This window comes from Arvicanthis niloticus, chromosome 3, assembly GCF_011762505.2.
Source record: "Arvicanthis niloticus isolate mArvNil1 chromosome 3, mArvNil1.pat.X, whole genome shotgun sequence".
NCBI classification, from domain to species: Eukaryota; Metazoa; Chordata; class Mammalia; order Rodentia; family Muridae; genus Arvicanthis; species Arvicanthis niloticus.
The window spans coordinates 114,015,662-114,026,737 of record NC_047660.1 but is presented as its reverse complement, the minus strand read 5'-3'; the positions used below and the strand labels follow the sequence as shown (position 1 = coordinate 114,026,737).

The following is an 11,076-nucleotide window of genomic DNA, read 5'->3' as shown; positions in this document are numbered from 1 at the left end:
AAAAAAAAAAATTAGTCAAGGGTCTTAGAAAGGTTTCATAAAGTTCTACAATAAAGGAAAAAAAAATTTAAATTTTAAGCCATCCAATTCAAAGCACATTACAAAATTCATACTCATACAACTGCTGAATTCTGCAGTGGGGAACAGTGTTCCTATATTTCAGAAGGCAAAGAGATAATGTTTTCAAGGTATAGGCCATACAAGTTAAAACTGAAGATTTTGGCTTTTCTATTCAACCAATGGTCCATACAACTAGTTACATGAATTCATGTTATTGACTAAGTGCTACAGCTCCTGAACTCCTACCACATTTTATGATTTTTAAGTCTCAGAAAAATCTGTTCAGTGCCTAGTGTGAGGAAACAAAGGAAAAAAAATCACTTTAGTAGTTAGTAGAGAGTGTTAAATGACTTCTTGGCTGGTCAAATCATGGAGAAGGGAATCGGAGGCACCGATTCATTTCCTGATTCAGAAAATGACTCACCGTGTAACTTTGTGAATGTTGCTTAACCTTTTAACATTTCAGTTTCTACTGCTGAAAAACAGGGATAATATTTGTCTACTATACAATAGTAAATACTTTAGGAATAAAAAAATAATAATAATAATCTTGAATCCAGGGACTGTAAATCTGGTTTTTCATGTGCTTGAGAGACTACTGACACATTCACAAAACAGTTTCTGCCGACGCTGCATGTTTAATGCTTCCAGATCACCTCCCTAAACACCACATTGTGCACTGAACTCTCCTTATCCTGCCTTGAATCAGACTGGTGGTTGCCACGGGGTGTGTTCAACACGTCGGATGGGCTGCATCATGTCGCTTGTATCAACCGCCTGTGCCAGGGTGCTTGTCTGCTTGGTTGTCAAGGAAGATTCAAGTCAACAGAAGGGAAAGGTCCATAAGGTGGGAAGAAATGTTCTCCTTGAATTGTGATTCTGGAGTATATGACTAAGGTTATGAAACAGCCTATTTCCTTTGCAGTTTTCCTGCCTTATGACACATCTCTTCTCATTTTTCTCACATTCTAGAGACCCAATCTGAGAGGGAACGTGTAGTTTCTATCTTTCTTAGCTTATTATCTTTTTATTACCCCCACCTTAGATGCTCTATAAGCTCCTGGGTTTGTTTGTTTGTTTTTTAAGGGCCATATATTTAAAACATTTGATGGGATGCTCTGATAGCCATTGCTTGACTTATTAATATGTTCTCTGAATATTCCAACAGCCAGCAATAACTAATAGCTCACTGAAGTTGCTATGCTGTGGTCTCTTCTAAACTCATCTATTGATGAGGTAGAGCTTGAGAGAGCCCAGTACAGAGATGGGGCAGAACTTCTCACAGGAAAGAGACACCAGGCAGACAGGAATAAACTCCCTGGCTAAGGTGCTACTCAGACCAGAATAGATCCGCATCTATTAGAATTGAAACTGAAGGCCAGTGGGGTTGGCACATGGGACAGGAGAAAAACAAGTCTAAATTGAGACAGGCTGGAGGAAAAGAGGGCTGTTTGGAAGTCAGTACAATTCTGCACTAAGAGGGTGAAGTGGGTTTCTGATGGGGACTTTGGAAACAGAAAAGAACATTGTCTGACTATCTAACGGGGATCTCAGATCTCTGCCGTTGGTACTCACAGACTTCTCTCTGTAAAATTCCACTGGGATTCTTCCTCTTGGTGTCACTGCCCTCCACTGCACATAGGACTGGGCCATCAGAATGCATGTCAGTATAAATGTTAGACTGACAAGTGACTAGGAGTGAAGAAACATTCATCTTGGTTTGGAGAGATGATTCAATGGGTGCAAGGGATTGCTTCAAAGTATGACAACTTAAGTTCAGATTCCCTGCACACACAGACTAAAATCTAGGCAACTGTGATCTCAGCACCTTCAGAGGTGAAGACAGAAGGATACCAGAGCTTTGCTGGCTGCCAGCCTAGATACAGGTTCAGTGAGAGACCCAAGGGAGTAGAGAGGAAAGAACTATCAACAGACAGAATAGTAGATAGACAGAACTATCAATGTCCTCATCTGACCTCAACATGTGTGCACCTGCACATATACCACAAACACATATGTATACACATGCATGTATGTACACATATGCACACAAACATACACACAGCACATATGTACACACAACTACACACATACACACACACACACACACACACACACACACACACCACGATTTTAAGACCTTGATCACAGCCTCAGAAAGCTTAGGCAGAGCTTCAAGGGAAATTTTGTTTTATGCCAGCTATAACCAGCTGCTTTCCTTAAAACAGACATAATTTTGTACTACCAAGATAGTTTCAGGTTTGAGAACTGTTGCTAGCTACATGTATCCCTCTTTGAAAATTCATTCTATATGTTAATCAATCAAATCCTTCAAAGTTTTTCAGAAGGTGGCAAATTCCTTTCATGCATATTCTCACACAAAACAGCCAGAATAACAGTATATCTGTTTATACTCTTAGTACTCTAATAGAAATATTCAAGCTCTCCGTTGTGATATTGAAAATACTATTTCTACTTGATCTTTTTTTAAGGTTTATTTAGTTTTACAGTTTTATTTATTTAAATGATTTATTTTTTATTTCTATTTTTATGTGGATTGATATTTTGCCTGTGGGCATGTCTGTGTGAGGGTGTCAGATCCCCTGGATAGGAAGTTATAGGCAAGTGTGAGCTGTCATGCAGATACTGAGACTTGAACCTGGGTCCTCTGGAAGAGCAGCCAAAGTGCTCTTAACTGCTGAGCCATCTCTCCAGCTCCAGCTCTATTTATTTTTACGGAATGTGTGTAGGAATTTTGCCTGCATGTGTAGCTGGGCACCACATACATGCAGTAGATATGGAGACCAGGGGGCGGTGACCGATTCTTCGTCTTACACTGCCTGCTGTAAGGCTGCTGGGAACTGAACTTGGGTCCTCAAGTAGAACAGCAAGTGCTTTTAATCACTGAGTCACCTCTCTAGCCCCCTACTTGATCTTTTAAAATCACTTTTTGTTTGTTTAACCTTTGGGGGAGTGGGTACATTCATGCATGGATGTCAGAAGGCAAGTCGTGATAGTTGTTTCTCTGCTTCCACCATGTGGGATCTGAGGAAGCAACTCAGGTCACCAGCCGTGGCAGAAGGAGCCCCACCTCACCCCAGAAGGTATCTTGTAGGCTGTTGATCTTTTTACGTGGAAGTGGACTTTTCTGGGCTGATCCCTTGAACACGTCGTAAAATGCATGTTTATGTTTGAAATAAAACTAACTTCCCTATTAGCAGAGACGTGTTCTAGGTGTGACCTGGGAAAGGATTAGCTGCGATTCCTTTTTCTTCTGAATCTTCCTTTAGAGAATTTGTGACTAAATAGCTTCCTCGTTTTGACAGTGAGCAGCAACACTGTTTAATCGGATCAGAGCACAAGGACACCAGAAACTTCTACAATAAAAAAAAAAAATTATTCAAAGGGGCAAAAAGAAAAAGGATGTTTTTTTTTTTTTTCTCATTGTTATATTTCACTGTTGCAGTTTCTGTTGAACCGAGATTGCCCGAGATGTTTGACATGGAAAGATGGTGCAGTATTTTACCTGTTCATACTTTAACTGTGAGCTCATGCTCCTTTACTGTTGAGCTGTCCTGCCACTTGGGTGTCTAACAGGTGAATTAGAGGAGAATTTGAACAGCAGGGGCTGGAATGGGGGTCCAGCAGTTCCCTTGAACTTTTTTACTCTTAAAAAGTAAAGTTCATAGAAGCTATCCCAAAGAACATGAGTCTATTTTCCCTGCCTTCACCCCTTGTCCCACTCAACTCTGCCATGTCCACAGAACTTGAGGGTCTCTTCTTCCTTTGTCTGTAAAGCCAAATTTTGCTTTTGCTTTCTCAGACTAGCATCCTGGTATCAGAGATACCCAGAGAGTGTTGCAGGCTTATTTTATATCAGTGTTTATTCTGTGAGTCTCAGACTTTGGAGATACCAGTTGAATGGTGACATTGGAAGGTGTCTCAGTCCCTGTTCTAAAGGTGGAGGAAAGAACAGGAAGACTGGGCACCTTCAGCATTGGTATACAGTGAGTCACCTCCTTCCATGAGAACAGGGAACCATTTTCTCCATCCATTCAATGCAAACTATTTTTTTTTTATTGTTTTCAGACTGAGCTTTGTGTCCACTGCCAAGTAATTCATGACTCATGGGAGATATAGAAGCATAGACACATACATACACATCCCTATATTTTACACACACACACTCACACACACACACACACACACACACGGAGAGAGAGAGACAGAGAAACCTTTGTGTCACAGCAGTATCATCCCTGATTTTTCTCAATATTTTTTTATTAGCGTTTGTACCAGGTCAATACTAGTTTCCCTGCTCTGCAAACCCACACCCATGTTAAGTGTCTCTAGGGTTAGGAAGACTGTGGTAGTATGTCTATTTGGTTTCGATGTTTGTGTGCAATGAGCCTCAGGTCATTTCAGGAGAGAATGATTGATTGAAGGAGAGCCTTACCAAAGAAGTGATCATTCTCAGCCCTCGGTAGTTACAAAAAAAGCAAGTCCCATAAAGAATCAAAAGTGATGGAATATTAAAAGTCAACAATGGGTTAATTCTCATTCAGTCAGAAAATTCACAATGCTAAAATATGTGGTGAATAAGTGAGTTCAGGAGACTTCTGGACTCTTAGGGAGAGGGTGTATATACCCCATGGAAGCCTTCCATCTCCATGACCGACAGGGTGCCCTGCCCTTTAAAATCTGGTGCTTGTGCAAATTCTGATCCAAGATGTGTATGCATGCATAGGAGCTCTTCTGGCTTCAGATTCTCTTTCAGCCTTGTTCACAGGTGTTGCCGGTCCAATGCTTTTACCTGCTAAGCCATCTTCTTTATTTTAATAATTATATATTTGAATGCCATGCCTGCAGGTATGTATGTGCATGTGTGTGCAGCATGTGTGTGCCACCCCTGTGGACCCCCTGAAGGTAGAGTCACAGGTAGATGTGAGCTGCCATGAGGGTTCTGGGGGAAGGAAAAACAAGGTCCTCTGCAAGAGACCAACCACTTTTTCCAGCTGAGCCATTTCTTCAGCCTCTTCTTAAACCCTCTTCTCAGCTCAAGAAACGCAGTTCCAGAATACGCAAAATATCCTTTATTCTATAAAGACGATTTCCTATCCTTTGAGGTAGGGCCTCCTCATTATGGCCTTCCATCCTCAGGCTCTCTCTATCCCAAGCAGCTGCTAGAGAGTTTCCTAAACCATGGGACTCTGGGTTACTTTGCAGAAAGAGTTTAGACTATGACACAATTTCGTCTGGGGCGTACTGCTTCCTGTTCATAGGCAATGCCTCTCACAGAACACCTTGGTAGAGTACCTACCATCCTAATCAGTTCTTTAGTTCAGAACTGCATTTTTTGAACTTGTATTACAAGTTTATATTACACATCAAACATCTTTCCTCTTCACTCCCCCTGAATCCCTGTCTTAATTCTTGCACATGCGTTATAATTTTTATGTATCCATATAAAATCTAGGAACAGCTTGGACGTGGTGGTGCATGCCCTTAATCCCATCACTCTGGAGGCAGAGGCAGATGGATCTCTGGGTTCAAGGTCACTCTGGTCTACAGAGTAAGTCCCAAGACATTTCAGGACTACACCAATTAATCCTGTCTGAAAGCATGACACACACACAGTCCAAAAAATCAAGGAACCACAAATCAGAGAAAATATATAACATACTTAAGCTTGCAAGTAACTACCTCTAGATAAGTACAAAAAACTTAGAAATTACAGGGTTTTATTTCAATCAATACATGTTACAGCATGTTTTTTAATCCACAGATATACTTTGGTTTATTAAATATAAAATATCATTAAATAAAAATAAAAATTTAAATTAAAAAAAAAATTAGGGAGCTGAGAAGAGATGGTCAAGTTTATAAAGAAGCCAAGCTTAGAGTCTCAGCATCCACATGAGTGCCAGGCATGGTGCCATGTGTCTTTCACACTGTAGTTGAGGGTACATAGACAAGCAGATCCCTGGAGTTTACTGGCAAGCAAATATAGTCAATCAGTGAATTCCAGGTTCAAGAGGAAATCCTGTCTCAAATAAAAGGATGAAATAGAAGACTTATGATATTGACCTCTGGCCTCTCATTTTCTGTGTGCCCTCACATGCATCCGTACACATGTGAAATGAACAAAAAAATATATATATACATATGTGTGAACACACAAAATGATTAAAAATATCATCAAGGTTGGTGGTGTAGCTCAGTGGTATGGTATAGTGTTTGTGTAGCGTATGTGAGACCATGAGTCTGAAACTCAAGACTATGGACACACAAAAACCACTTAAGCAGATGGAGCAAGTGGAGTCACACTAATGTTAGAATAATGTAAACCAGAAAAAGTGAATGTTATGCAAATAGAATCACACACTAAAAAGGAAGTTATCCACTCACTGTAGGTGCTCAGTTGGAGCAAATCTTGCTCTGTTCTTTAAAACTTTGAAACATAAAATAACGTGAGGAGACTAGAGTAAGAAAACTTTCCGCCCCCCTCCCCCCAAGTTAAATCTTTCAGAAGGCTCACGATCTTGGAGCAGTCCAACACTGAGGGCTACCAGACCTTGGGTTCTACCACTCAATGTAACAGATCTGCATCTTGCCAGCTGTGTGAGCCTGGAGTGCTTCATATCCTCCCGCACCTAAGAAGAAGAGGACCTGCCTCAGAGGTGTTAAAAAGGAATAACACCTCTGCAACTTTTAGTCAACTGTTTGGCACCTGTAGGAGATGGTTGCCTTTGTTTTGATTGGGCCCGGTGACAGGCTAGGGAAGGGCTGCACAGAGATCTGGCAGACTGAGAGAAAGGATCTTTTGCTGGAAGGTTTCCCCAAGGGAGGAAGGCAAGACAGTTGCTACTGCTGCTGCTGCTGCTGCTGTGCTAGCCTGGAAAACTGCACTCAGGAATTAGTCTTTGGGGCAGACTTGATGACGTCAAATTTTGGCAGGTTGGGATCCGACAGAAAAGTGAATGGATTCTATAGCCCAGGTTTTCATGACAGGCTCTAAAAAACAAAGCTCTCTCTCTCTCTCTCTCTCTCTCTCTCTCTCTCTCTCTGTCTCTCTCTCTCAGCTCTCTCTCTCTCTGTGTGTGTGTGTGTGTGTGTTGTATTTTCATACGAATAGAACTCAGTTTCAATGAGTTTAAATGTATTTCTCTGATGAAATGCTGTTTTCATTTTCTGAGCAAATTGCACTGAAAAACAAAAGGAAAATCTCTTGGAGGGAAAAGCAGAGGGATAATCAGAAAGCCCGCTAAGTAGAAGGTAGTATCTTCCTGAAGAATAGCCCTCTTGTAACCTCATATTTATTCAATGCCTTGTATGCAGTATATAGTCAATAATTACGCATTGGTTTCATTTTTCATCCTTTATGCAACAATACTGAAAGGCCTGTTTTAAAATATTTGTAGCTTCCCCAGAAGTTTAATGGTAAAGCATCAACAGCAATTTAGGTAAGTTTTCCATTTAATTCTGGAGGGACTTATCCACTTGGGTTCCTGTGTTAACTTAACACACTGCTATGCACACAAGAGTCACAGAACTGGGAGTCATCTGTGTGAAAGAATACATACACCTTTCTCTTTTTACGTGTCCTAAACATAAATTGTATCTGATTTACCAGTTCCAGAAGAAATAATTTCAATCCATAATAGAGTGTTTAAGGCTGGCCTGGTCTATTCCGTGAGTTCCCTGCTAGCCAGGGCTACATAAAGAGAACCTGTTTTTAAAAATAGTCATGTTTGTGCTAGGGATGGTGGCATGTGCCTTTAAACCCAGCACTAGGAAGGCAGAGGAAGGTGGATTTCTGAGTTGGAGGCCAACCTGATCTACAGAGTGAGTTCCAGAACAGCAGGACAGCCAAGACAACACAGTGAAATCCTGCTCCCTACCACCTTCAAAATGAGGAGGAGGAGGAAGAGGAGGAGGAAAAGGAGGAGGAAGAGGAGGAGGAGGAAGAAGAGGAGGAGAGCTGATGATGGTGGCAAATGTCTTTAATCTCAGCACTTGGGAGGCAGAGGCAAGCACATCTCTGTGAGTTCAAGGCCAGCCTGGTCTACAGAGTAAGTTCCAGGACAGCAAAGGCTACACAGAGACTCTGTCTGGAAAAATAAAACAAAACTTCTCTCTGCAAGTATAACAGAGAATTATTGATAGTGTCAGGGATTGTTGCTTGCCTATCAGATGGGTCTCTAGTTGGCCTGGTTATTGCTTAGCCATTCCCTCAGTCTCTGCTCTATCACCTGTCCCCAGATTTCTTATAGGCAGGATAAAGCTTAGCCTGGTGGAAAGCTTTATGGGTGGTTTGGCAGGGGAAGGATTGAGAACCCTGAAGTGGATAGGAATTCCATGGGAAGACAAAAAGAGTCAACTAACCTGGACCCTTAGGGCTCTCAGAAACTGAATCACCAACAAAAGAACATACACAGACTGGACCTACCTCCACCCTCCTACCCCGAATATGTAGTAGATGTGCAGCTTGGTCTTCATGTGGGTCCTGAACAACTGGACGGGGTTATCTCAAAAGCTGTTCCCTGTCTGTAGAATCCATTCCCCTAACTCAGCTGTTTTGTCTGGCCTCCGTGGGAGAGGAAACACGTAGTCCTGCAGAGCCTTGATGTGCAAGGGGGGAGGGGGTAATGGGGTGGGGAGGAGGGTGCTCCACTATCTCAGAGGAGATGGGGAATGGGGATGGGGTGTAGAGGAGAGGAGGAGACAGTGATCAGGATGTAAAGTTAAATAAATAAATAAATAAATAAATAAATAAATAAATAAATAAATAAATAAATAGTTCAAAGCTACAGAGGCAGATTCTTGACTCTTGGGTTCTATAACACTGACAGGCTTATCAGACTTTATGTTCCAGAACCTGGTACACGTGCCATTGGGCTTCAAAAAAATATTGTCTGGTTTGGAAAAAAAAATGAGTTTAAACCAGTTTTTATTAGAGAGAGAGCATGAAACAGAGTGAGTGTGTGTGTGTGTGTGTGTGTGTGTGTGTGTGTATACTTATGTATGTTTGGAGACCCCCATTTGTGGAACTGCGCGTAGCCAGCAAACCCTAAGAGTTCTCCTTCAGTCAGTACTCCCTGGTGCTAGATTTACAGACCCATGCCACTAGGGCTGGTTTGTCACATGGGTACTGGGGATCTGAACCCATGTCTCCTACCCTGCCCTTTTATTAGAATTTTAGAGAAAATAAAGAGAATTCTCTCCACAATTAGAGAATGCTCAAATTTAACAAGAACAAGGCAAAGCAAGGCAAGCAAACAAACAAAACAAAAACAAAAGAAAAGAAAAAAAATAAACAACCAACCAATCAAACAAGCCTTACAGGAAAGGACTCACACAATAAAATCAGAAAACTTGAATGTTACACCTTAACATCCACCTGGAAATTCTGAGAACCCAGGAATGAAGTCTGGCCTCTCTCCATGTTGCCTCTGTTCAATCTAAGGCCATGCAGTGTATTTGAGTGGGAAGGGTTAGGACCCCTCTGAGGCCTCTTCTTGCCAGCACAAAGAAAGAAAGTGAGCCTATGTTGAATGGTCTTCTAGGTGGACTTGATAGCTTGAACCTCTACCAGGAAGCCACATACTAGAATACAGGCTTCTATACTTCCCTTCTTATCTCTCATGCCCCCATGGTGGGAGAACTGGAAAAAAACTTCAGCACCATTGTGCTGAGTTCTCAGACTTTTAGTTGGTTGTTCGTGAAGGTCAGACAAATACTTCTCTCTTTTGTTCTATATTTTTTACCCGTTCTTTAAATTTTCCCAGGTCACCAACTCTGATCCTTTATACATCTCTTATTATCCCTTGTTATCCTTTGAGGAGAACAGTTGACAAAGGAAAGTACAAGAGGAAGTTATCCACCAGAGATTAAAAAAAAAATTTGGGATGGGGTGGTAGTTCTTTCTTAAGCAAGAAGGAATAGAGAAAAGAAAGAAGAGAGAAACTTTACTTTTTTTTTTTTTCAGAGTCCCACCTTAGTCAGGGAGTATCAGGTGAGAGTCATTCTGAAAGGATTACCTGGCCCTCAACCCCTGGGAATTCTCAGCCTGTATTTGTTTTTGTCTCCCAACAGAGGTGTGGCAGGAGGGGTCATGCAGAAGGTGAGCAAGATGTTAAATGCTCCACTTCCTCACTGTGGAGCAACACTCTGCAGTCAGCTCAGGCAAGAAAAAAAAATCAAACTCTTCCTCAACAAGCCTTATCCCTCCACTGGATCAATCCTTGCTACTACTGACTGCAGGACCGTGGAACTTGGCAATCTCCTTCAAAAAAGAAAAAGGAACAAAAATTTTTTATTTTATTTGATGTTGTCTATAAAACACAATTTTGAGTTTTAGACTCACTGTTCTCATTATTTAAACTTCCATGAGTTAGGCATGTATGGTTTCATAAAGAATTGGTGTTGAACCTAGTGGTAATCCCAGGTCCTAGGGAGGCTGTGGCAAGTGGATGACAAGGTCAAGGCCAATTTGGGCAGATTAATGAGACCTTGTTTGAAAATAAAGGAATTTTTAAAAAGGAGCTGGAGAGATGTCTCAGAGGGCTCTTAAGGAAGACACAGCCAGGTTCAATTCGCAGCAGCCACATAGTGACTTAAACCATCTATAAATCCAGTTCCAAAAGAGCAATGACCTCTTCTGATCTCTGTTAGCACCAAGCATGCATGTGGTACTCACACATACATAAAAAGCAAAAAAGCAAAAAAACAAAAAACAAAAAAAAACAAAAAACAAAAAAACAAAAACAAACAAACAAAACCATACTCATAATATGAATATATGTGGCTAGACAGACAGACAGACACACAGACAGACAGATGGATGGGTAGGTATAAAGGCATGGGATGTAGCTCAGTGGTAAAGTATCACTCTTACACTCTTTGGCCCTGGGTTCAGTTCCTTGTACTGAAGAAACAGAGAAAACAACTGCTCAGGGAACCGGGAAATGATGTTGACTATGTCTCTAAGCTAATTTGAATCTCCCTCTGGTGTAC

At 41.3% G+C, this 11,076-nt stretch overlaps 1 long non-coding RNA gene across 1 annotated transcript; it reads left to right on the top strand.

Annotated features, from left to right (window-relative positions):
* The first annotated feature begins 721 nt into the window (after positions 1-721).
* LOC117706291 (uncharacterized) lies at positions 722-10,421 on the top strand. Its single transcript, XR_004606474.2, has 2 exons — positions 722-907; positions 10,156-10,421. It is a non-coding gene; the product is annotated as an uncharacterized LOC117706291 (long non-coding RNA).
* The last annotated feature ends 655 nt before the right edge of the window (positions 10,422-11,076 follow it).